This window comes from Sebastes umbrosus, chromosome 21 (genome assembly GCF_015220745.1).
Source record: "Sebastes umbrosus isolate fSebUmb1 chromosome 21, fSebUmb1.pri, whole genome shotgun sequence".
Lineage (NCBI taxonomy): Eukaryota > Metazoa > Chordata > Actinopteri > Perciformes > Sebastidae > Sebastes > Sebastes umbrosus.
In genome coordinates, this window is record NC_051289.1 from 18794958 (window position 1) to 18821839 (window position 26882).

The 26882-nt window shown below is 42.7% G+C and overlaps 1 protein-coding gene across 2 annotated transcripts in view; it reads left to right on the forward strand.

The window, feature by feature from the left end:
• The first annotated feature begins 338 nt into the window (after window positions 1–338).
• Window positions 339–26882, forward strand: part of znf438 (zinc finger protein 438) — a 55106-nt gene continuing 28562 nt past the window's right edge. The window contains exon 1 of one of the 2 annotated variants that reach the window (XM_037756965.1): window positions 339–686. The gene's annotated coding sequence lies outside the window, so the exon portion shown is untranslated. The remainder of the gene's footprint in view (window positions 687–26882) is intronic. The other variant, XM_037756964.1, reaches the window with a different exon arrangement.

Consider the following 26882-nt stretch of genomic DNA (forward strand, 5'->3'; position numbering starts at 1 on the left):
AAATAAAGGTCAAATAATAAATAAATAAAATAAAACTGGGAGCAGTGCTGGTTGTGGAGTCTGACAGCTGCAGGAAGGAAGGACCTGAGATAGATATAGATATAGATGATATATAAGTGAGTATGCATAGTGTGTGTGCCTGCAGTGTTACTACAACATTACATTACAGTAACAACATCCTATAATAATCATTTCCCAGACCTGCTGTGATGCTCCTGACGTGCTTCCAGCTGTCTGACAGTAGTGACAGCTCTGCTCTGTGTTGTACTGCTACAGGTTACTACTCACTACTCGGCCGCTGATTGGCTGCTTTCACTCACAGAGAGAAGTAGCTCCACGGAATCCGACGAGCCATACCATTTCTGCCTTCACGGGGGTGTCGTGGTAAATACTAACAGCAGGATGTTGCTTCCTCACCCGTTTGAAACACACATTGCTAACTAAAACACAAACTTACATTGTAGTTGACTCTATTTAATTATTTTGGTGCTCATAATAAGATGAAAAATGCACTTGATTAAAAATCATATTTCTTCCACCCCCGCCGGGATGAAAGTTGAACGGTTTGGCTCAAAAATGGCTGCAGAGAAACAGTTATGAGGATCGACGATTTTGACCAGGTATTTACGACGGAAATGAGCCTGTCGTAGCTTGAAGGAGTTTCCTCCACATAACTGGGGATCCAGGTGAGCCGTGTTTACAGTTAATCCAACGTTTGCACACAGATAGCTGCTGTTAAGAGGCAGGAAACGGAGCCAAACAGGGCTCGTTTTGCAGTGTTATCACGGTAGCATCTATGTGCAGAAGCAGCAGCAGTGAGGACCTCTGGCTTTGCTCTGTGTTTACACAATGAATAACTCACATAGCAGGCTTCAACAAATGTAGAGTTCACGTCAAAGTGCATGTGCAACAATAAGTGGAGAGATAAACGTATGGAAAGATGTCATATAGTGTGTGTGTGTGTAGCTAGTGCAGAGCAGGCCTGCAGGCTAACCCTGCAGCTGTGCGTGCATCGCACTGATACGTCATCAGGCTAGGATTTCCCTGCAGGAGGATCTGAGAGATGTGAGACATGTGCAAACAGACTGTTATTGTTCTGTGGTGGACAACCTCACTGGATGTCAACAGTGCTGGATGTGACCCTCAGAGGAGGGAGTCATGTTTGGTTTGTGTTCTTTTTAATATGAATTGTGCAGTGTAGACTTGGATGGATCATCTCTATTTACCTTAGTTATAGTCAATATAAAGTCAATACAAATTTAGCATGTGATTATCATAAAGTATGCATGTCTGTAAAGGGGAGACTCGTGGGTACCCACATACAGAACCCATTTTCATTCACATATCTTGAGGTCAGAGGTCAAGGCATTGCACAAATACGTCATCAGGCTAGGATTTCCCTGCAGGAGGATCTGCTGTACACACAGACATCAACAGAGACATGTGAGACATGAGCAAACAGACTGTTATTGCTCTGTGTGGACAACCTCACTTTGTGTCCTCAACTGGATGTAAGCAGTGCTGGATGTGACCCTCAGAGGAGGGAGTCCAGTTTGGTTTGTGTTGTGCAGTGTAGACTTGGATGGATCCTCTCTATTTACCTTAAACATAGTTATAGTCAATATAAGGTCAATAAAAAACTGCATGGGATTATCATAAAGTGGGGATGTCTGTAAAGGGGAGACTTGTGGGTACCCATAGAACCCATTTTCATTCACATATCTTGAGGTCAGAGGTCAAGGGACCTTTTTGAAAATTGCCATACCAGTTTCTCCTTGCCAAAATTTAGCGTAAGTTTGGAGCCACCTTCAAAACAAGCTAGTATCTTCACTCTAGCTTTAAATCTGAGCCCGCTACAACCTAAAAATCACAAGTTGCGTTAAAGAAATTAGGTGCGTTAAAATGAATTTGCTTTAACCTCGTTATAACTTTGGCAGCCCTGCAGCTGTGCGTGCATCACACAAATACGTCATCAGGCTAGGATTTCCCTGCAGGAGGATCTGCTGTGCACAGAGACATCAACAGAGACATGTGAGACATGAGCAAACAGACTGTTATTGCTCTGTGGTGGACAACCTCACTTTGTGTCCTCAACTGGGTGTAAGCAGTGCTGGATGTGTGCACCTGACGTGACCCTCAGAGGAGGGAGTCCAGTTTGGTTTGTGTTCTTTTTAATATGAATTTTGCAGTGTAGACTTGGATGGATCCTCTCTATTTACCTTAAACATAGTCAATATAAAGTCAATAAAAAACTGCATGTGATTATCATAAAGTGGGCATGTCTGTAAAGGGGAGACTCGTGGGTAACCACAGAAACCTGTGAAAATGGTCAGTTTTTCCTCGCTAAAAAATTTGCGTAACTTTGGAGCGTTATTTAGCTGCCTTCGCGACGAGCTTAAATGACATAGTTAATTAAAAATTGATACAGCGTTTTGGAGGATCGATGTTATCACAATACTCATGTGTATCGATATTTTCTTACACCCCTAATCCTAATAGATAGATAGATAAATAGATAGATGTACTTTATTGATCCCAAATTGGGAAATGATTGTGTTACAGCAGCAGGTTATCCAGGCAATGCACCGGAACAGTAAATAAAATGTACTTATCAACACTAGAGAAATATATCTATAGAATACACAATATAAAGAATACTAGAATACACTATAAATATACCAGGCTATTTACGCTAGCATAAAAAAATATAAAATGTATTAAAACAAAAGATGTAGTACAGTTATTACTGACTGACTCTTATTGTATGTTGTCGTATTGGACTCTGTTTAATTGACTTTACAGCTGAATTCTACTGGTGACTGTATGGTTGTTATATGAATATGAATATGAAACCTTTAAGTTTAGGTATCAGTAACGGTATTGGGAGAGAGGAGTAAAATTCCCCTGATGGAGTGATGGCATTGTGATGCGTTTTGGAAAGTTCTTTATGTTTCTATATTTCCAAATATATTTCTGTCACTTCTCCATGGGGAGGTCAAAGGTCAGAGTCAGCTTCAGGACAGGTCTCCTAGAGCTGGCAGGGAGATGGTATGTATAGTTCATTGTAGGGATACACCAATATTGATATTGGACCAACACTGACTCAAATAGTTGGATCGGGTTTCGGTGACAATGGGGCAGATCTATTCAATTCTATTCTATGTTTATACACGATATACATTATGTACTGGAATTTGAATTGCTGTTTATATTTTGACCAATTTGTTGCTGCAAAAAGGTTTACACCTGAATTGTAATTCCTGATAATGTTGAAGATTTTTTACCAACTTAGTGGTGTACGATTTATTATTTTAATAATAAATAAAAATTCTGTTAATTTTGAAAATGTTTTACCAAGTTAGTGGTGTTCTGTTAATTTTAAAGATGTTTTACCAAGTTGCTGGTGTACGATTTATTATCTTAATAAATAAAAATTTAATTTGTATAAATTAAATTACATTTTTTATTTATTTGTTACATTTTGCTTTACATAAGTTAAGAAAACAATGTTTAAGTCAAGCCTGATGTTGCCTTACACATAAAAGAATGATCCCACTCACTTCCACACAATGAGGCATACAGCTTATTAATTAAACACTGGTATCGGATCGGTGCCAGCCGATACCCAAAGCCTAGGTATCGGTATCGGGACTGAAAAAGTCAGATCGGTGCATCTCTGACTCATTGAGATGTTGCAAACATGTTGCTTTTGTAGTTGAGTGAACCTGTTGCTCCACATGAGCTACTCTGAGAGCATGATTTCATATGACTTTATGAACTCGGAGTACTGATCTGGTGTCAGTGAACAGGCTGTGTGACTGCCAGTCTGACCGAGACAGTTCACGGTCCCTCCCTGAGGTGTTTGACCGAGATCAGGGTGAACACTGCGATTAAACACCTCCCGAGACGTTAAAGATGAGGAATATGACCCGCTGTGGTGGAAGGAAGATGGATTCTGGTGAAGGAGAAAATTCCCCTCCCGTCAGATCCATCTTATTGGAACTGGAAATCTCTCTCTCTCTGTGGCGAACACTATGTTCCAGAGAGTGTTCTTGATTTTCCTTTCCAGATACAACAATTTCTTATTTTCACTATCTGCAACAGGGCCAGTTTTTGTCACATGAAAGATGCCGTAAAAGGTCAGCAAAGCCCACACGTCTTTATGTCTTTACGCAGGAAAAGTTGACTGAAAACAGTCGGTTTCATTTTTACAGCTAGCACTAATTCAGACCTGGGAGGTACCCAGTACAAACACAATTTTTCTTTCAAAGCAAATGGGGCTTGTTCTAGGGGGTCTGGTGTCAGTCTGATGTAATTCAGCTTTGTAATGTGTCAGACTCTGACAAAAGTCTGAGTAAGCCAACGTTATTAGGACCTGGAGAGCAAAATGCGTTCACCGTCACACCTTTTTTTTTTTTTGTATTTTTTTAAGAATAACTGCTGTTTCAGCAATATTTTGTGCCGATGATGGAAAACAGGTCATACCACACAAATCAGCAAACACTCTTTCGCATTCGGTAAAAACTTTCACACTCAAAACAGAAACTCCCACGGTACTGCCAACACCTACTCCATACATACTGGCTCTCGGTTATCACAGTGTACAAATCCCCCTTACTTTCCTATCACCACACACAGATTGATTGCGGTTGTTGTCATCGATTGGATATCCTGCTTTTGGTTTGTTGTGATTGGTTGACTCAAAAAAAAACAACCCTTGAAAAATAAAAGCTTAAAGGGCCAGTGTTCCAGGTTTTGAGATATCTGTCACTAAGATTTCTGCCTCCACGGCGGTAAAATGGACGTAATGGCAATTTTTTTTTGTAGTGCTTTAATTTAACAGCAAGATGTCAAGTCAACAAGTCATAGTTGTTGTTGCCTTTTGGGCTTGAGTTTGCCATGTTATGATTTGAGCTTTATGTCAAATGCAGTACCTGTGATGGTTTCTGGACAATATTTGTCATTGTCAAAATGTTTTTTTCTTAATTTGGGTGAACTGACCCTTAAATAAAAAAAGCTCACTCTGCTTAAAGTGGCTGCTTGTGAGAACTCAGTTCGTGTCAGGTTATATAAGTGCAGGTCACATCAGTTTAGCAGAATAAACAGACCATACAGTTCAGTTAAGGTACTTGCCAGAGTGTGTGACCTAGCCAGTTTTCAAGCGATTCATATACACAGAAATCAGCTTTCATTCTGACTCCAGTTCATCTCATGAATTACACATCGCATTTACATGTGTCGGTCTTTTCAGAGCAGTTGGAAAATGAGTTAGCCTACACATTGTTTTAAAGATTTTTTGCAGACTCAGAGCAGCTTTATAGATGAGTCAGTATGAGGAACACCCTCTCTTCCTACACACACACACTACACACACAAATGGAGCAGAGTTCGACTGCGACGGCCTCCTTTTATCTCGCAGCTCGCTGTGGGAAAATGTCTCACACTTTTAAGGTTCATCGCATACAATGATTACAGCAGAAGAATCACACTGCTTGATATCATTTATCACCAGAATATGAGCAAGGGGTTGGCATGTAAGAACCTGGCATCCAGAGTAAACACGTGCCATGTGACCGGCTGGAGCGTTTACTTTGGCCGGGCGAGCTGTTCCAGTGTGGTTTCACATGTGGCTAGATGAGGAGGGTGGAAGCAGGCAAGAGGAAACTTAGATGCTTGTCTAACATTTCCGCTCAATCATAACCAAGCTCGTGTTACCAGAACGCACACAGGATTTTTTTTTTCACTCGGGCGCCACTCATTGCAGACTTTGAAGTAACTGTCTAAGAAGTAGATGATAACAGCAAAAAGTCAAGAGAGTTCCCAAATCTTGTTGACGTTTTGCACGATGGGTATGATAGTACGGCCAAACATTCAGCCAACCGTTCTGCAGGGAGTGGTTTGTACTGTAGGTTGGACACTGATTGTGTTTTTTCTGAGTTGCTTTAACCCCTTAACGTTCCACCCCTTTTTTTTTTAGAGGGGTAGGGTTGGGGGACAGGGGATGTTCAGGGGGAGATAAAAAAGTCAACAGTAGATGTAACATATAAGTGGTGTACATCATGTGAAAGCTGGGAACCTGAAGATTAATTTTAGATGCAGCTCAGTACTGTGTGTCAAGTTGTTCCAGTCATTAATAGATAGAAGTATATGATGGTTATCCCCATGCTCTAAGTTGTTGCAGCAATTTTTAGGTTCATACCATTTGTTACACAGATTTGGTGCTAAATTTAAAAAAATGTTACCACTTGAGAATTGATTAAAAATGATAAATAATCCGTCCAAAATACCACATTAAGACACCAAGACCTGGAGGAACACCGTAGAAAAAGACGTGCCGTGATTTGGTAGCAAAAACTTTTAACATTTTGAGATTTCTGCAAGAATTGTATTTTTCTGCGATTGGATGGCGAGCACTTCTGTTCTTGAAACTGCTCATAAACCCCCTTATTGTTAATCTACCTAGGAAAGCCACCCATCCTCTGAATGCCCTAGGTCTATAATTTGTGGCTGTAAAGTTTCATGAGGCTGTGATTATCCTAGAGGTCACCACAGGTCATTTTATGCGGTGAGGTCAAGTTTCATAAACGTCTTACTAAGTGCTGTCAATCGATTCAAATATTGAATCGCGTTTAATCACACATTTTGTTTCTGTTCAAAATGTACCTTAAAGGGAGATTTGTCAAGTATTTAATACCCCTTATCAAAATGGGAGTGGTCAAATATGCTGCTTTATGCAAATGTATGTATATATTTATTATTGGTAATCAATTAACAACACAAGACAACAACAGATATTGTCCAGAAACCCTCACAGGTACTGCATTTAGCATAACAAATATGCTTAAATCATTACATGGCAAACTGCAGCCCAACAGGCACCAACAGCTGTCAGTGTGTCAGTGTGCTGACTTGACTATGACTTGCCCCAACACTGCATGTGATTATCATAAAGTGGGCATGTCTGTAAAGGGGAGACTCACTACATACTTCACATATCTTGAGGTCAGAGGTCAAGGGACCCCTTTAAAAATGGTCATGACAGTTTTTCCTCGCCAAAATTTAGCCTAACTTTGGAGCGTTATTTATCTTTCTTCCCAACAAGCTAGTATGGCATGGTTGGTAGCGATGGATTCCTTAGATTTTTTAGTTTCATATGATACCAGTAACTTCACTCAGCCCGCTACAACCTCTGAAAGACAGAATAGCGGCCGGGCCGTCGGAGTGTTCAGAGGTTAAGGCTTGGCCTACTACTAAATTCTGGGCACTGCAACACTGAATTAAAATGCAGCTCTCCCCTAAAAACATGAATACACGGGTTAATTCAGTGAGTCATTCAAAGACCGAATCCTCAAAACCTGAAGTCCTGCCACACCATTAGAAAGTCCATCATCTTATTTAGTCTAATTGATTAAAACCGTAGAAGGGGTCTTTTTAACATTTCACGTTTTTTTTTTTCTCAGTTCTACCTGAATCGTAAGCAGCTGATATGTATCCCGTCGGTTAAGTGCTGCCCAAAGATGTCACGAGTGGAGAGTTGAGGAACAAGGAAAGTGCATCTCCAGTCTGAATAATGAATGGAGACCATATTGTGGATGGAAAAGGGAGGATGTGGGTTCAGTAATAGTCTGGTGAACATTTTCTCTCTCTCTCTCTCTCTGCTAAATTGTTGGTCTTGCTTAGACTCTTGTTTCCAAGAAAAGTTAATGAAAATTACATGTGAAGCCTAATGGCTGACTTTTACTGGATCTGTAGGCTGCAGGCAGCTAAGGCATATTATTATATTAGGCTGCCGCTCCTTTGAGCATTAGCATAGTTCCTGGCTATGTTCCACTTCTACCAAACCATTTTGTTCGCTGGTCAAAATTCGCCGTAGTGCGGTAACATCATAAGAGGCTGATGAGAATAGACCTGGATGCTCTGTATGTAACTGGCTGCTAGTTTTCAGATCTGCCATTTCACTTAGAGTAATAAAGCCTTTATGATAAGTTTCCTCTAAAATAAAAGTTAAGTCAGACAGTTTTTAAAGTGGAGTTCAGTAAAGGCCGGCTCTTATGACTCTGGTAGGGTAGTGAGAGTGAATAAAAAAGGAAGTTGTGTTCTGCCACTATGATGAAAAAGTGGTGAGGTTTTCTTAGCCCTGCTATGAGAGTTATTGCAATCAGGGGTTTTTCACCATTTTCTATTTGTATGTAGATATTTTTAAATGTTTGCTATAAAGAGTAATGGTTACAAGATATTAGAACTGACATTGCAATATTTTTTTGTCTGTGATTTATATATAGCGATACATTTAGTACATTTTAAAGTTAAATGCATCAATCTGGTGCACTTTGAGAGCAACATTATGAGGCTATATAAAGTTTGCTCCGGCTGGTGGGCGGTGGACTTGATCTCAACATAGCGGCCGGATCACAAACTTTCTAATTTTTACAGCTAAACAGTACACTACAAGATGTTTCTGAGATCATTTGAGGAGAGAAATAGGCATTACAGTAACAGAATATTGATTAATATTTGATCAGCGCTGCCTAGTTTGACCGTTTGGTCGGAGTTCGCGAGTGATTGACAGCTGGCTCACATAGACGGCAGCTGGACAGCGGACCTCAGATCAGCTCTTACTGCTCGTTTTCCTCCGATGTGTGAAATCCTGCAGATGCCGTTAGGAGCACCGGAGGACACAGAGGCACATGATTTTTTTCAGGTTACCCGTTTCATGTACTACTGTTACGATATAGCGGCTGTTTTATAAAAAACAACTCCTTTTAAGCATATTTGCTCCAATCTCGCCTACTTCAGCATTAATGTCTTGAAACGTGATTTTTGACACTGGGCCGTCTCCAACATCTTAAGATCAGTTAGTAAAGCTGGACCCAACTTAAGGCCCTCATCATGTCAGTAATAGTGTTATTTAGTGATATATATTATCAACACATTTTCAATGGAATTAATTATCACAAAAGCAGGTTGGCACACAGTAAGCCTGGAGCTCGTAGGGCCTGTGTAAAAGAGTTCTCTGTGTGAAACTCAACTGTGCTGTAGTGGATGGGTTGATTGGACGCAATACACTGACTGTGAGTTGGGTCTTTAGATTTAGTTTTTTTAACACCTATGTTTCATTGTTTTAGGTGTAGTCTACAATAACAAGCTAAAATAGTATGTATATTTGCTATAGTTGCTGTCGGGACGGGTTAATTCCCGGTTAGATGTTGTGGCCTATATGAAGAGGTATACATTTATTTATGTCTACCAGCATAAATTTCTCAATTAGCTTCAGACTGTAGGGAAACTCTAAGTCATTTTAGGCCTACGCGTGTTTATTCTGTCTGAGACAGGCTTGTGAATTTGAAACCCAAGCCCACGCCGTGTCATTCCTCTGTGGTCCCTCCCACCCCGGGCGCTGGGTGCAGCACGTGCGTGAGAGGCGTTCACTTTCATCTCCCTGTCATTTGGCCGCTTCCCAAATATACCGTCTAACCGCCGCTCATTCCTCCGCCCGTCCCACCCGCCGTCTCCTCGGCCCTCTCATCCCCCCGCCGTATCTTTCCCTGCAAACACATTTTGCGCGTCTCCCTCTCTCCATCCCACAGCTATGATTTTGGCGTCAGGGTTGCTCCCACTCGCCTCCCGGCCCCGGATCGTGTTACCCTGCCATTACTCAGTCGTTCCCCCTGCGAGGGTGCTCCATGTCAGGCGTAGCGGAGCCTGCCTGCCTCTCCGGACCTGCGGACTAGCTCAGTTCAACCACAGACGCCCCTGGTCAGTGGAGTCGCTCCAGCTGTGGCACACACTCCCTGGAAAATGATGTGGCGGAGCGAGCGGCGGGGAGCTGCAGTTTTTAGAGCTGGATTCTCAATCTCGTGTTGGGGTGAAGGAAACTCCAGCATATATAGGCTGCTTTTCATCTGACAAATGGGTTAGAAGTCTTTTTGTTGTTGTTGTTTTCACCCTCACACCCACAAACACCAGAGTGTTTACTGGCAGGGCTGTGAGCCGCACAACAAGCCCCGCCCTGACATGCGTCACGAGTCGACCCGTGATTTGTGGACCTCATCGTTTTATGGTTATGTAATGTCGGCTCCCCCTGACGAGTAAAACCTCTTGTTAAACCCCACACCGCCCTGTTCCCATAAAAGTGAGTGATGCAGGCGGCGGTGCCTTCCCGTTAAGGTTGGTCTGTCGTCCTACAGTCCATGTCATGGGACTGGATGAGCTCTGTGCAGGTGGCTTAGGCCCTGTCGTATGCAGATATTTTTAAAAACTGACATTTTCCCCTCCGTTTAAAGAAAAAAATCTGTCCACACGACCTTCGTTTTACTAAATATCCGTACACACTGGAGGTTGGAGGTTGTAACGGGCTCTGTTTTAAAGCTAGCTTCCCGCAAAGGAGGTTAAATAACGCTCCGAACTTGCGCTAAATTTTGACGAGGAAAAACTGTCATGGCCATTTTCAAAGGTGTCCCTTGACCTCTGACCTCAAGATATGTGAATGAAAATGAGTTCTCTGGGTACCCACGAGTCTCCCCTTTACAGACATGCCCACTTTATGATAATCACATGCAGTTTGGGGCAAATCATAGTCAAGTCAGCACACTGACACACTGACAGCTGTTGTTGCCTGTTGGGCTGCAGTTTGCCATGTTATGATTTGAGCATATTTTTTATGCTAGATGACAATATTTGTCATTGTTTTGTTTTGTTAATTGATTTCCAATAATACATATATACATACATTGCATATTTGCCCACTCCCACTGTAGAGATGCACCGATCCGACTTTTTCCAGATCAATACTGAGTACCGATCCAATACCAGTGTTTAATTAATAAGCTGTATGCCTCACTGTGGAAGTGACTGGAATCAATCTTTTATATTTAAGACATCAGCCTTGACTTAAACATTGTTTTCTTAACTTTGTAAAACAAAATGTAACAAAAAAAGCTACATTTTTATTTTATTTATACAAATTTATTTTTTTAATTTATGATTTATTATTAAATAATAAATAAGTAATAAATCACAGAATTTTTATTTATTATTAAAATAATAAATTGTACACCAGCAACTTGGTAAAAAAATCTTCAAAATTAACAGAATTGTTATTTATTATTAAAATAATAAATCATACATTAGCAACTTGCTAAGAAATCTCCAAAATTAATAGATTTTGTATTTGTTAATAAAATAATAAATCCTACACCAGTAACTTGGTAAAAATTCTTCAAAATTAATAGGAATTACAATTCAGGTGTAAACCTTATAATGTAGAAGTAATTATTCTGAGCATTGCTAACAAATCGTAAAAAAGTTGGTAGTCCGCCATCTTTGTTATTGTTTCTGGTGCATGCTCATTACACAAAGCAACAATGGGCACGAAATGAGGAGAGGAAGTCATCGTTTCCCAAACGCTCCGTTTTACACGTCAACACTGATATAAAGTACGTTTTTAAAAATCTTTATTTTTTAAACATCTGTATACGTGTAGACAGCCAAAGCATGACACTGCAGAAATTCTACTGACTTGGCTTTATTGCTTGATTCATGCATGCTGAGTGAAACTACTAAATCTGCTGAGGAATAGTGGGGTCCTGTAGGTGTAATTTACGAGAGCGAAGGTGTGTACCTGTGTCCCTGCCCATGCCCTTTCATAGGGTGTCAACTTTTATAGAGGCTACAGCATCCTCCTCCTATTAAGCCCGTTGTGCATTCTAGTGGAGCCATAACTCCCTCCCTGCTCCTGCCAAGCTCTCAGTTCCCCCAGTAATTTATTTAGGTCCGACATATGGCTGTCCTGAGCGATGCGAGGTAACGTATCGCGGCGCAGGAAAGGCCCGCTCGGGCTAGGCTAATCCTCTCTAATTGAAAGGGAGGCAGCGTTTTGGGCCAGTGGCTTGTACGTCGCTCATCTCTCTGCTTGTTTTACAGTAATGAGACATCTGGGGCTGGAGAGCAGAGCTGTTTGTAGAGGGAGAAACGGCTCCGGAGCCCGAGGGCCTGTAGGGCTGTCACAGACGGAACAACGGAGACGACTGCATGTTTACTCCTGTCTGTACGTGGGTGTTTTATTCTGCCCTAACTCGGTCTCGGCAGTGTCGGCGCAGTCTCATTTGCCGTGCTAATGTTAGATTAGATTTATTTCATTGGAAGGAATAATACATTTAGGCCAAGGGTATGGCTATTTAAGGGTAAGGGAGGACATCTCTGTGCCCAGAAGAGAGAGTCTACTAATATCAGGCTCACATTCCCTTCATCTCCGTAGCATTAATCTGGAAATGTGTAGCTGTCACTGCCAGTGTAGTGAGACTGTAGGCTGTTTGTTTTGTTATTACTACGGATACAAGTTCTGTTTTCAGGTGTCACAATGACTTGGATTGGTTTACGCTTAATTAGTGAGTCTGTGTGAAGCGCACTGGTCGTGTACTGTATATGAATATAGAATAGATTGGCTGGAACTAATGTATGTCTAGTTTATTTTGGCACATGCATTAGATACTCAAGAGCACCTGAGCACACTAAGCAAAAGCCTTGTAAATACAGTACGCACTTATGTATGTAAGAGCGCTCATATGTTTCTTGGAAATAAGCCATTCAGCATGAAAAAAAAGCATAAAAAAATGATTAATCGATAAAAGAAATTAGAAGACTGAGACCAAACCGAGTGATTAGAGGGGGCAGCCCTATTACAATTATATTCTTCTTCTTCCCCAAAGTGTTGCCACATGGCTGCCTATTAGCTTAGGTGTGGTTTGCCACGGTTTTGGTGTATAAACTCACGGTAGCTGCTCAGAGACACATTGTTTGTGGAGCCTAAAGGTCCTGACATACAGAAGTTGGCCGTCGGACAGTTTGGGGTAGTCGATGAGCGTCTGTCGGTCTAGTTTTTGCGGTGTGTCCCGCACTGTCGGCTCTAATCTGCCTGTGTTAGAGACATTTCGGCCGATTTGGCATGTTGAATCAGCGGCGGAGCCAGTCGGTGAGAGAGAGCAAGTCAACGAGTAAAGTCAAGAGGGCAAACAGAAGGCGCTTCTCATTTTTCATCTTCATCTTCATCTCATCTGATCATTCAAATACACAGATATTTTCACGGCGACATGAACATCTGGGATGAAGCTACGTGACGAGTGATGTGGTGTGAAAATGGTCGGCGAACGCTCCTTTTTGTTTTATGTACGTATCATGACCACAGCCTTTCTGTTTCCGTTTTTGACTGACGAATACAGACTACAGCCGCCTGCTGGCGTGGAGAGTTATTTCATCTCACGCAGACGCAGAATGTGCGTGCTAACTGGCCATCTGCCTAAGTCTTTGCGGTGTGTTCGAGTGCACCTTTTTGGCCGAGACAAAAGCGACGCGAGAAGACGCAACGGTCGTCCTTCATCGCCGCTAGTTCTTTGATGTCAGTTTAGTGTGCCTGGCCCTTATATAGCTCCTTTGTACTGGGAGAGAGTAACAACTGGTATCTTCAAATCACAGTAATTCACATCAAAATACTGTATCTGGATGGATAGGTTTGATCTTTGGCGAGAAGAAAAACACAGTTAAATGTGTGATGGTCAGTTGGTTAACTAACCTGGAGCAGGTAGAGAGTATGTTGCTCAGTAATATGGGTACCGCTGGCTGTCTGGATTGCAGGATGACCCCACCAATCACAAAACCATTATGTTACCCCTAAATTGTGCCAGCACCTGCCCGTCTGTTTTTCTTCTTTCTTGCACAGATCCACAGTTTTTGTACAGCAACATTAGTTTTTATTTATGGCTGCATCCTGACAGAGTGTATAGATAAATGTCTTACCTCTGGTGGTCCTGGCTGAACACAGTGCTTGAGTGGGCAGCGGCACTAACTATATAGTGTCTTTTCTTAGCTTTTAGCTCATACTGCCACCTCGTTTATGCGCCCAAAGCTACAAGCAGCCGTTCTGGCCTCGTATTGCCATTTTCACACAGCGACGGTGACCTGGCAGTGCATTAAAGGCAGGTCTGCAGCTACACTCCAGATCCAGTTGGACACGCTAAGCCCTCTACAGCTCACCAGAGACCTCTAAATTACTGCTTTTCACGAGCAGAAAAGCACCTCACATGTTTCAGGAGAGGGTTTTTCTGTTTGCCGTTATTTTTCTGTCTCGGCGGTAGCTACGGTACACACGTACAGAAATGGTTTATACGTCTGATATCTTTGGGAGTAAGATCTCACGTGTACGCGCCACACCAGCATTACTTCATGTTTTATCCTACTCCGGAAAATATACGCTCACCCTCTGAAAGGTATGAAACTGACTAACCCCTGGCAAAGATACTTGAGAGGCTTAAGGTTAATACTAAACTGCTGTAATCCATTATTTGGTTGGTTTGAGAGCAGAGATAGCAATGGTTCAGCATGTACCTGTCAGTACTAAATGATTGCTTATTTCCTGCCAGAGGGAGAAGGAGGATGGGGGAGTGAGGTGGAGTAATAGCAAGCAGCTGCCTCAGCTGGACCTTACCTTTCCTTTCTGTCAGCCTGCTGTTCTCTCGAGCTAGCCTGCACGCCAAGACACCTACTTGTGCTCAAGTTCTGCTCGGCCTGTCCAAGAGACCGAGCGCTGTAGGTGGTGTGTAATCACAAGGAAAAGCTCGATCCACCTTGATGAGTGATAACTTCCTGTGAGGTAGTGTTGGAGTAATGCCGGATACACACTACACCAGAATCAAGCCGATTTTAGGCCCAGTTCCCCCCTCCCAACAAGGTATGTTAAGATACCCCGATCAGCTCGGAAGTCCATCCTGGCAGCACCGATTTCAAATCGTAGATAAAATATTTACGATGGGATATCCTGTTGTGTGTGGGGGGAACCCTGAAGATAGCTGATGATGCACACAAATGAGAAAGAACTAGGGCTGTCCCGAATACCATTTTTGGGCTTCAGTGAGAAGTATTTGAAGCTTCTTAGCGTGGTGCGGCAGGCTGACATGTTCTTCTGTCCGTCTGTCTCCACCTCCCCCATTTCAGTGCCTTAAGCCTCATCCACACTGGGAACGTCAGGAGCGCGTGGCGGCTGCGTTACCTGTTGTTTTTTATTTCGCCGTGTGTGTTAACAGGTTAGAGCAGCCACACTGCCGGCTCGGCTGCATGTCAGCTGCGTCTCTTCTAGAGATTCGAGGTCTCACCTATTGTTGACGCGAGCTGCGCGGTTCACAGCAGCAATAGACAGTGAAAGTGATCTATTGACTGTATATTGACATCATACCAGCAACATTACTACAGTTTCAATGTCTAGATATCTGTAGAAAATGTCACAGACAGTGAAGGTGATCTATTGACTGTATGACGTCATATCAGCCACATTACTACAGTTCCGATGTCTGTATCTTTAAAAAATGATGGAAAAAAGTAAAGACTTATTTTTAAATCAACACTTCCTGCTTTCATTTCAAAATAAAAGCCTTCAAGCGTTTTTTCTGTAGACAGAATTCCTTGATTTGTTAACATGAGGCTTTTATTCTGAAATATGTGCCTGACAGTGTTGTAGATCATGCAGTGACTTGCAGAGCACCATGAATGAATATAGTACGGGCTTTTAATTGTGGATTATTACTGTTATTTATAAATTACCACACATTTCTTAACCTTTCTCTGTCTAAAATAAATATAAATTATATTTATAATGAAATAAAATGGCCATTATGAAAGGCAAACTCTATGTAGAAACTGTTAAATTTAACATGTCGTTATGTGTGGGGTCTCTCATTTTCAACACCTGATAAGATTTGAAAAATCTTTTAGTGTGGACCGGCCTTAAGCGGTACGAGCAAATGAACAGCATCATTGTTTGTCCGGCGAGTTCACTCAACGCCTACTGCTCATGACAATCCTTTTTATTCTTCCTACCGCGGCTTTTCCTTTGTGATTAGCTAAATGCCCCCATCGATCCGCCCAAGTTGAGGTACCCGGAGCGAGGGAGCCATATTTATCACACGGCGGGAGGAGCATGCAGGATGTTGCACCGGCTGTCCCTCTTTCATCGGAAAACGATAAACATAAATCTGTGAAATGCGTCCGTGTGATATAAGTCTACGTTGGGCTGGGGAGGGGGAGGCCTGATGTGCAACCTCTTTCCCTCAGGCAGTAGAATTAGAGAGCCGGAGCTCTATGGGGTTTGCTGACATTTGAGAAAAAAAAAAAAAAAGCCCACCTTCAGCAAAGGCAGACTTGCAAATCAGTGTCACAAGTGCAGGATTGTTGCTCTAAAACGGGAGCGAGGATGTGAGGGCTTCTGAGGAGCCCCCCTCAGCAATGCACAGGGACCGCGGATAGGGCAAGGCTTCTCCCCGTGAATCGCAGCTAATTAACGAAGTAATTAAGATCAGAATCTCCGCTCCGAGAAGGACTCTAAATTGTCTATACATTCAAATAGGCCATCAAAAGGAAACCCCTTCCATTCATGAAAGGGCTAAATTAAAGCGTTCAGACCCTCTCTCTATTATCCCCGCCGTGTGTCACACGAGGGACATCTGTTGAAAAGAGCAAGCCAGTGTTACGGTGAGTTAAAGCCCCTCTCTGCTCCATCACAGCCAACTGTTCATAATGCATTCGCTATACATATTTCAGCTTGAGTGAATTTATTTCAATAAATAATGTCACTCCAAGGACACGCTTCGATCTTTTTCTGCGGCGGCCGCGCCGACTGTAAGCCACACCGTATTGTTATCTCGTTCCTCTTGAGGCAAATGATAGATTAACAAACAGTTTATAAACAGCGCAGTGAGCATGTCCACAGTTTTATCATCAGCGCACACTGCCAGAGTAACCTCCCTTTATGATGGATGTATTTTCCAGGTTTATTCTGCTGCTACGAGCTGCAGGGATATCTACGGGTATGGCCCATAATGGTAGGGCTTAGATATAGTGGGCGCACAGTGGATTGCGATTTATGCCTGGGATTAAGTCCAGCGGGCTTTTTCTGGTAGGCAGTATTTAGGTGGTGCTGTCATGTCGGCTTTTTAAATGCTGCATCTTTTCCTTGAACTGCTTTTTGAGTAGACTGCTTCATTGGACTTTTGGGAAGTGCTGCAGCGCTCTCTCCTGTCATGTTAACAGTCTCGGACAGTGGTTGATTTCCACAGAGTAGACACTATTGATGCCACTTAAAAAAGGCGTATTTCAGTCTTTGTAAGGATGGCAGTGTTGGTTGGTCAGTTAGTCAGTCCATTACTTGGGACCAGTGCTGCTCATAGACTGAATAGAAGAAGTGGACATAGTCACCGGGATGTCACCCAGTGGTTTGTGGACTACAGTTTTGAAGCCTCGAGTTTGGCATGTTGGCCCTCGCCATCTTGGTTTCTGGCCCTCGCCATCTTGGTTTTTGGCCACTGCCATCTTGGGTTTTTGGCCCTAGCCATCGTGGTTTTTGGCCTTCGCCATCTTGGTCATTGCCATCTTGGTTTTTTACAACCGAACGCTGAATAAGACATTTTTAGGCGACCAAAATGTTACAATTACCTTTCATGAACTGAAAACACAACTCCCAGACCGGACAACTAAACAACTAGACAACTAAATGAACATCATGCTGTATTGAAGAAGACTTGAAACTAGCGATTGAGACCATAAACTCATGTTTACAATGTTTACTGAGGTAATAAATCAAGTGAGAAGTAGGCTCATTTTCTCATAGACTTCTATACAATCAGACTTATTTTTGCAACCAGAGGAGTTGCCTCCTGCTGGCTGTTAGAAAGAATGCAAGTTTAAGGCACTTCAACATTGGCTTCACTTCTCAGAACCGGAGGTTGCCGCCAGTATGTGGTACAGGTACTCATGGTCCCTGCAGGATTAATTGTAACTTTGGTGATGATTTGTCGTTAAAAGCATTACGGTGCTCGCCAGCGAGTTAAAGCTAACCCCAGATTCACTCTGGTTTTGTAAAAAACTTTGTTCGCTTGGTGTTTCACCTTCTTATATTTGCGTTTTTCGGCACTGTGTCTGCTATTCTTTGTAGCTTCCTCTTGGATGCATGCTTACGATCTGGCTTGGTTGACGCCCAAAAACATCCCAAACAGGAAAATAAGAAAAAAAGAGACAATCCAGGCAGAGGGCAGATCTCTGTAGATACAGACACTACCACACACTTCTAGTCGGTCATAAGTGATGATTGAGAGGGATCATTTTTATAGTCTATGCATTGTTCTTCAAATCCTACTCATTGGCCTTTAACATACATTATATTTATATGCACACAACAGGATTTATCTCTACTTTTCACAACCTGCTGCACAACTCTGATAGGTTTTCTTTTTTTCCTGACATTTGGACGTGCTACTTTGATTAATTAACGCGAAGAAAATGTATGAATCGATCGGTCAATCACCTCCTGAGCTGAATCAGACAGACCCTGACGCATCAGATCTCGTTATCAATGCAGTTAGTAGACGACTGTTTAAGTAATTGCCTCACTCATTAAATATTCTGCCTTTGCTGTGTGATATAGTGCCAGTTTCCCAGGAAGTCAAATATGACATTAGAGCAGGAATGCTGTGGGAAACTATGCACGGAACACCACTAAAGGCCTTTACACACTGGAGGGTGTTTTTGTTGTTTTTGTCATGACTACTTTCACACGGAATGTGAATATTATGCAGTGACATATATATATATGTTTATTTTGGAGGGTTGTTTTTTCTGAGCTTTCGCACCACGAATAAAAGCATCAACCAATCACATCACATCAAACTTTATTACTGCTTTCAACTTGACAATGGCAGCGCAGACCAGATATACTCCTTCCGTTCTTACCTTTCACAATAAAAGCCCTAGATATATAATATTTGTAGGCGATTTTTTTCTCATTTCTGTGTCATTTACTCGTCATGCACTCGGTGTGTAAAGGCCTTTTAACTTGGAAAAATCATGCAATTAAACAATGTTCACGTGTTCCATAGTAACCTGGGTGCTGTAAATATGTGTCTACATGCACCATGTCAGTAATCAGATTTCTTATTTGGAACCATGGCTTGGTTACGTTCCCTCTAGTTCCCTATAGTGTGGCTGTATAGTCTCTTGTTTGGTGCTACTCCTGTGTGTGCATGTGTTGTGTGTGTGTGTGTAAAACTCCTTCTCCCCAGCTGGCTCACAGGAATAGGCCTCTTACAGCGGGACTTACTGCTTGATAAGTGTTGCTCTGCTCAGGGTACAAAGCAAACCCCTGTTTCCTGAGCTGTCTTGTGCAATTTGTGCCGAGCTCGGTGCAGCGCCGGAACATTTCCACTTATGTTTCACCTCAGTCTATACACTCTGCCCAAAGACACACCGGGGTCGAGACAGTGATGGGGAAATTCAAGCGGAGTCTATGTTGAGTTTAGAGGCCAATGTCTTTTTTTTTTCAGTGCTTTTCTTGTATCACATTTGAGCCGTGGGTCTTCACACATCACCTCTCTGAACACTGATGTAGGCAGAGATCAGGCTCACAAAGCCAAAAAGTGTTACTTTGAAGAGAAGTAGAACGGTTTATTTTCAGGTTCTTTAAAAGTCTTTGCTCAATTTAGTAAAAATCCAGTACACCTACAAATGCCAACAAGGCTCCCTTTCAGGTTACAGTTGAAATTCGTCACATAGCCCAAATCACTTCCTCTTCTCTTTCCTCTCAGGCAGGAAGGGGTTACTCTCCATGTTTCCTGTCCAATTCCCAGAGCTCCGGCTACTTTCTGATTGCTTTCTTGATGTTAAACATTCCCAGGCTCCTATAACCTTCTAGCTTGCCTCCGCCGTCCAAGAGCCGTCCCAGGTGAACGAGTGGGCGAACCTCCTGTTTTTAAGGATAAAATCTCTACAATTTTTTTCTTTTTTTTTTCTCACAGGGTGGGTGGGAGATACGGGGACTGGAGGGGCAGGGAGCCGTGCGATGGGAAAGCATTCTTTCCTCGCATTCCGTTGAGTTGGTGTAAGGCTGTGGGAAAGCATGTTTTCCCAACTGTGGTTCGTTTGCGATGGCGTTTCTTGTGAAATAAGGCTGTATACGAGCTGAAGGTTTTGATTGTGAAAAAGCATTTGGACAAGGGCCATCAAATTTGTTTAAAAGCCACTAATTTCTTGAACGTATTAACGCAATTTGTGATTTTTTTTAGGTTGTAGCGGGCTCAGTTTTAAAGCTAGAGTGAAGATACTGGTATCAAATTAGAAAAAACCTACCAACCATGTCATACTCGCTTGTCGAGAAGGAGGGTAAATAACGCTCCAAGCTTACGTCAAATTTGGGCGGGGAAAAACTGGCATGGTCATTTTCAAAGGGGTACCTCAAGATATGTAAATCAATTGCCTAAAAGCCCATTCAATCACCATTCATCCTCGGTATGTTTAATCTACGGCTGTTAACGTGATAATACGTTAAGACAAATTTAGATTTAACGCAACTGATTTCTTTAACGCGTTAACGCAATCAATCTTTCAGAGCTTGTAACGGGCACCACTTTTACAGATAGCTTTTCACAAAGGAGGCTAAATAACGCTCCAAGCTTACGTACAATTTTGGCGAGGAAAACCAGGCATGGACATTTTCAAAAGGGGTCCATTGACCTCTGACCTCAAGATATGCAAATGAAAATGGGTTCTATGGGTACCCACGAGTCTCCCCTTTACAGACATGGCCACTTTATGACAATCACATGCAGTTTGGGGCAAGTCATAGTCAAGTCAGCACACCGACACACTGACAGCTGTTGTTGCCTGTTGGGCTGCAGTTTGCCATGTTATGATTTGAGCATATTTTTTATGCTAAATGCAGTACCTGTGAGGGTTTCTGGACAATATCTGTCATTGTTTTGTGTTGTTAATTGATTTCCAATAATAAATATATACATACATTTGCATAAAGCAAGCAAATTGTTCCACTCCCATGTTGATAAGAGTATTAAATACTTGACAAATCTCCCTTTAAGGTACATTTTGAACATATAAAAAATGTGCAATTAATCTCGATTAAATATTTTAATAGTTTGACGGCCCTAATGTAGACCCCTTTTAAAGTGATGGAACAAATAAATATGAGTCAGTCAACTTCAGGAACATGCCTCTCCAACTCTCCGGATATCGAGGTTAACATGTGCTCCCATTTCAAACGTCACTCCTTATTATTTTATCCTCCTTCCCACTCACTTCCTCCCCTCCCGAGACACCTGATCGACGGCTGAGTTATGTTATCTCGTCTGAGTCAGCGGAGCCTTCGCATCAGTCATAAAACAAACGGGATCCAGATTGAGCGAACATGCCTGCGTGGAGGCTGCGGTGTGGATGTGACCCAGGAGCAGAGCTGGGCCAAGCCGGACTATATTTAGCCCAGCGTTGCTCGGGCTAATTGCCCTCCCAGGCCTAATCATTTCCAGGCTCTGCAGCTCACAAACGACTGGAGGGGAGGCCAAACACCCACTAACCTCATGTTAAAGAGATGTCGGCATCAATGGGGCTGTCAGAGCGCTCCGCAGACAAGACAAATTAGCACAATATCCTTCCTCCTCATATGTTATTATTCCATAAGCGGATTGGATTGGAGAGTTCAGCTTTGCCGTCTACTGTAGTGTATTAATTGAATATGTTTTTCTTACTGTATCAGTAATGTGAGGAGTCTTGGCAACGTCCTGTACAGGCGACGTTGGGAGGTTGTCTTCAGTCCTTGTGAATGATAAACCCCTCCACCGCTACCTCCTACAGCCCAGCTTAGCTCCTCTCTCCGTGGGCCTAACCTGAGCTGAGAAAGAGAAATGCACCACCGCCTCGCTAACCTCGCCTTCGCTGTTGGTGGAAGAGTTTACTTTGTGGTATTTTGTTCTCACCACCCCTCACCCTGCGCGAGTTCCCGTTCGTGTCGAGTTACGTCGTTTCCTGTGTGGTTCCTGTCCCCGAGACTTGGCCCGGGTTAAACAGCGGGCACGTGACGGCCCGGGTCAGGGGGCATGGGCTTTGTGGTGAGGGGATGGTAGGGTGAACAGGTTGGGTCGCCTCTCTGCCTGATTATCAGCCCTAAGCTTCCTTCCTGGTCTAGTTCCCATGATGCACACCTGCAGTGAGACCAGTTGGACTGCCAATGATGAAAATGATAACATCAATGAATTGGCTATTACTGGAAAGGAACACATCTGACAGACTAAAGGAAAAACCTGATCAGAGCTGACTCTTCCAGGATGACAGTGCCTCCATCCATGTTATGATTTGAGCATATTTTTGTATGCTAAATGTAGTACCTGTGAGGGTTTCTGGACAATATCTGTCATTGTTTTGTGTTGGTAATTGATTTCCAATAATAACTATATACATACATTTGCATAAAGCAAGCATATTTGCCCACTCCCCTGTTGATAAGAGTATTAAATACTTGACAAATCTCCCTTTTATGGTACATTTTGAACAGGTGATTTGTCAGAGAACAATCGGAGTGATTTCTCCGGGCTCCGCCGATGATTCAACATGCTGAATCGGCCAAAAATACTCCAACGCGGGCAGACTAGAGCCGACGGTGGCGGGACACACCGCAAAAACTAGACCGACAGACGCTCACCGACGGCCCCAAACTGTCCGTCGGCCTGACCGTCGGCTTGGTGTGTCGGGACCTTTAGAGCCAGTCGGTGTCGCTGTCTTTATGGGGCAGCTGTGGCTCAGATGTAGAGCGGGTCGCCTACTAAAGACCGGCAGTTTGATCCATGGCTCCTCCATTCTGCATGTTTAAGTATCCTTGGGCCATAGATACTGAACCCCAAATGCCATCGGTGTGTAAGAATGAGCATTTAGATTAGATCCTGATGGCACCTTGTATTGCAGCCCCTGCCATCAGTGTATGGGGTGAATGTATTATAAAGTGCCTTGAGTGGTGGCAAGACTAGATAAGTGCTATATAAATGCAAGTCCATTTACTTTAGCATTTTTAAAGTGTCTCATTCCTAACATCTTCTCTACATGAATACTGTCTCTGATGGTGAGTGCAAGCATGGAGTCTCTCAAACAATGTGGATCATGTCACAGAGATTTAGCGGTGGTGGTGACGGACTTGTTAGGATTATCTGGATGTACAGTATGTGATTGTTTGGTTCTTGAAGCTACTTTGACTGCAAAAATCGCGTATTGACTTATGTATATAGAGACAGTTTACAAAGAATAACTGGCAGCAGTGCTTTTTGTTAGTCTAATCCACAGGGAGGGAATTCATTAACCCTCTGAGACCCGCAGGCTCTAGTAGGTTCAGTTTTAGGGCTAGAGTGAAGCTACAGATATCATATAAAACTAAGGAATCCATTGGTACTGACCATGTCATGCTACCATGTCGGGAAGGAGGCTGAATAACGCTCCAAATTTGGGCAAAGTTTTAGCAAGGAAAAACTGGCATGGCCATTTTCAAAGGGGTCCAAGTCTCCCCTTTACAGACACGCCCACTTTATGATAATCACATGCAGTTTTCGCCTATTCTAAAATTATGTATTTTAATATTTCTGCATACTGTGGTCCCTAAACAGTCTTGAATTACATAAGTTGGGTATCACTGTAAAGCTGAGACTCTTGTGGATCCAATGAGCCCAACTGTATTCATGTGTGTTGATGTTAGTCCCCATACTGTAGTAGCCATTTCATTGTAGTGAGACAATTTTTTGAAACTTGACCTCACTGTATAACATGACGTGTTGTGACCTCTAGGATAATCACAGACTCATGAAACTTTACAGCCACAAACTAGGGACCTAGAGCATTCAGAGGATGGTGATGGATGTTTTTCTTAGCTAGATTGACAATAAGGGGGCTTCTGAGCAGTTTCCACAACAGAAGTGCTCGCCATCCCATCGCTAAAAAATGCAATTCTTGCAGAAATCTCCAAATGTCAAAAGTTTTTGATAGCAAATCACAGCATGGCTTTTTCTACGGTGTTCCTCAAGGTCTTGGTGTCTTAATGTGGTATTTTGGAGGGATTATTGATACATTTTCATCAATTCTCAAGTGGTAAAAAATGGTTAAATTTAGCACCAAATGTTAAATCAGAAATGAGTAATATCTTTGAGCTACAACGGTCACCATCCTTGGTGGTGTGGAGGTCAACTCACTGTCATATTCAAACTGTTGATTAGACCATAATTGGGCTGGACATAGAAGAGCTATCATGAAGGTTGAAACGTTTACAAAAATGTCCCTCCATATCTTGTAGGTTGTAGGCCGTTCAGTCAGAAGGTGAGCCGAGAGCCGGAGGCAGAGAGAGAACGAATAAGTGAACTGTGTTTGTCAGCTTTTTAAACCCTGAAATTGATTCTTCTTCTGCACTCTTTATTCTAATGACAAGCTAATCCCCCCTCTCCCGTTTCCCTCCGTTATAAATAGAGCCTCTTATTTCCCCGCTCCGCCGTGCGCTGCTGCTGAAAATTAGCACTCATGATGAGTCTGCGCTCTCGGCAATCAATTTGCCACGCTAAGTCCCTCCAAAAAGGTTACCTGTGGCAACCGGGGCCCGGTCACGTAACTTTGAATTCGCCTCTCCTGCCAATTTTTATTCAGCTAGTTAAATAAACGGCTCCGTCTGGAGAGTCAGCTGAATGAAATGTCAAAATATTGATGCTGAAATAGTTACGTGATTCTCGGGGAGAGGAGGCTGGTTGGTGCAGGTGGTGCATGGGGATAAGGGGGGGGTGTGCCAGCCCCAGGGCTACTTTAATGATATTAGTAGAGATCTGCTTATTTATGAGGCTGTAAGTTATTCATGCTCAGCCCTGGCTATCCATCACGGCGAGGCTGGCTTACTGTAGCCCTGCTACAGTACAGTCCCAGAGCTAAGTAGCGCTGCTGCCACAGTATCTGATAATCACACACTTCTGTTCACTCACTACTATAATATTCATTCGGATCATAATGCAGGATTAAAAGGCTGCTGATTAGCCTGCCAGTTCTCCTTTGGACCGAGCTGCGATGCGAAAGGAATCTTTATTCGTACTTGTCGTCAGTATCTGAGGTGTGGAGGGACGCTGCCTGCTGTTTCTGGTGTATAGCAGTTCCCTCTGGTTTCATCTCCCACCTGCCTCCTCTTCCTCTTCCTCCTCCTCTTGCTCCTTCTTACTTGTTCAGTGTGCTTGAAACGATCTAGTTTGTAAAATGTGAAAGTGGTGCTAAAAGTGTTTATGGCTGTTCTAAATGTCCAAAGTTGAATGCGCTGCAAAAAGCCTGCTGTCACAGCCTCAACCCAGACTGCATCGCACTGTCTCCCCAATCTCTCCCTCTGAGAGCGACGTGGCTTTAGAGCAGCGATTCTCAAAGTGGGGTCCGTGGCACTCTGTTGGGGGGGTCCACAAAATAATTTGCTATAAATGACATAATTGTGAAGATACGATACGTTTTTACGATACAATTTCAATGTTTTTCCGATACGATTCAAGGACGATATTTGGCTCATCTAGAGCGATACGATACGATTCAATGATTTGAAATCGATACAGTAACTTTTTTTTGCCAAAAGTTCAATCAGTGTGAGTGTGAAATAAATAGCTGGATACTGGACAGTGCAGGTCAGGATTCCTCAAAGTTTTTCTTGTAAGGGAGTCAGGGATAAATTAATTACGGATATAAACAAGTAAACAACGATTAATGGCAAATTACATACACCTTTTATTAGAAAATAATAAAAAGTGCAACTGCAGGACCTGCTGCTTCAGTTCTCAAGATACGAGGCAGTGCAATATTTAAACCAACTTCTATTCAAGTTAAATGAACAGTGGTTTAACCTGCTGCTTCTGTTCTCATTTTCAGTATAAACGGCAGAGCAATAATACAGTGATCAACCGCTTATAGTGATCAAACAGCTGATAGTGATCAAACAGCTTGGGACACTAATCATTCCTATACAAACACTGTTTAAATAATTTGCTTATAGTAATCAAGTAGTCCACCTACAGTGTTCATTTTGGGTCTTTTCATATATGAAAACATCTGGAAAAACATTTTAAAACTATGTTAGACTAACATTAGTTGAACATCTGTTTACTCCCGTGATAATTTGCCTTCAAGCTGACGGTCCACGAGGCTGTGATGATGATGATGCACATTGATATCGTGACGGGGAAAGAAAAGTCATTTTCTCTGAATGAAATAAACGACAGCGCACAGGGAAAGCACCCATGGGGTGAAGCCGCCCTCGTCAAGTGGAGACCGAAGCCATGAAGCCGTGCCGAGCTAAAGAAAGCTCCATCTTGATTACAGAGCATCCGGAATATCAGTGCAAAACAATTAACATGACTCAAAGTGAAATGTGTTTCTGTTGATCACTATCAAACAGGTCTGAAGTATTTTTAGGTTGAAAAGTATTCTAATACAAACAGTTCCAATGGCATCGAAGAGTACAAATGGTCGTAAGAATATGTTTAATCAGTGTTACGATTATGACGGGGTCATTTTTCTCCTGTGTAAGGGCCTCAAAAAGTTTGAGAACCTTTGCTTTAGAGTGTCTTTGTGGTTTCGAAGTAATGAATCGTACAAATGGGGATAAAGACGCCAGTAAACTCCAACAGAACTGCTTGTTAGATGGTCCCCTGACATTCACTTTGAACAAATATCACATCTTGACCCTTCTATGACCGCCTGCTAGTTCTAACTTTCGGGGTGGAGTTTGCAGGGATGACCGTCGCTGATTAGTCACAGCGCCGCTGCTTCAACGGCTTGAACTCATGTGCTGCTTCATCCACAAACGAGGAAGTACTCTAGTATCGATTTGACCATTTTTAGGACGAGGGGGAGAACATGTTTCTTAATCTGAGGACATTGAAAGTAAAGTCGTGCTCTGCTGTTGCACCTGACTCATTAAAAGAAAAAAAAGTCGGAGAGAAGAGAGAGAGAGATCGCGAAGGCGAAGGCGAGTGGTAACGTTAGAAGAGAGAGATGTAGCATGACGGTGCTGTGAA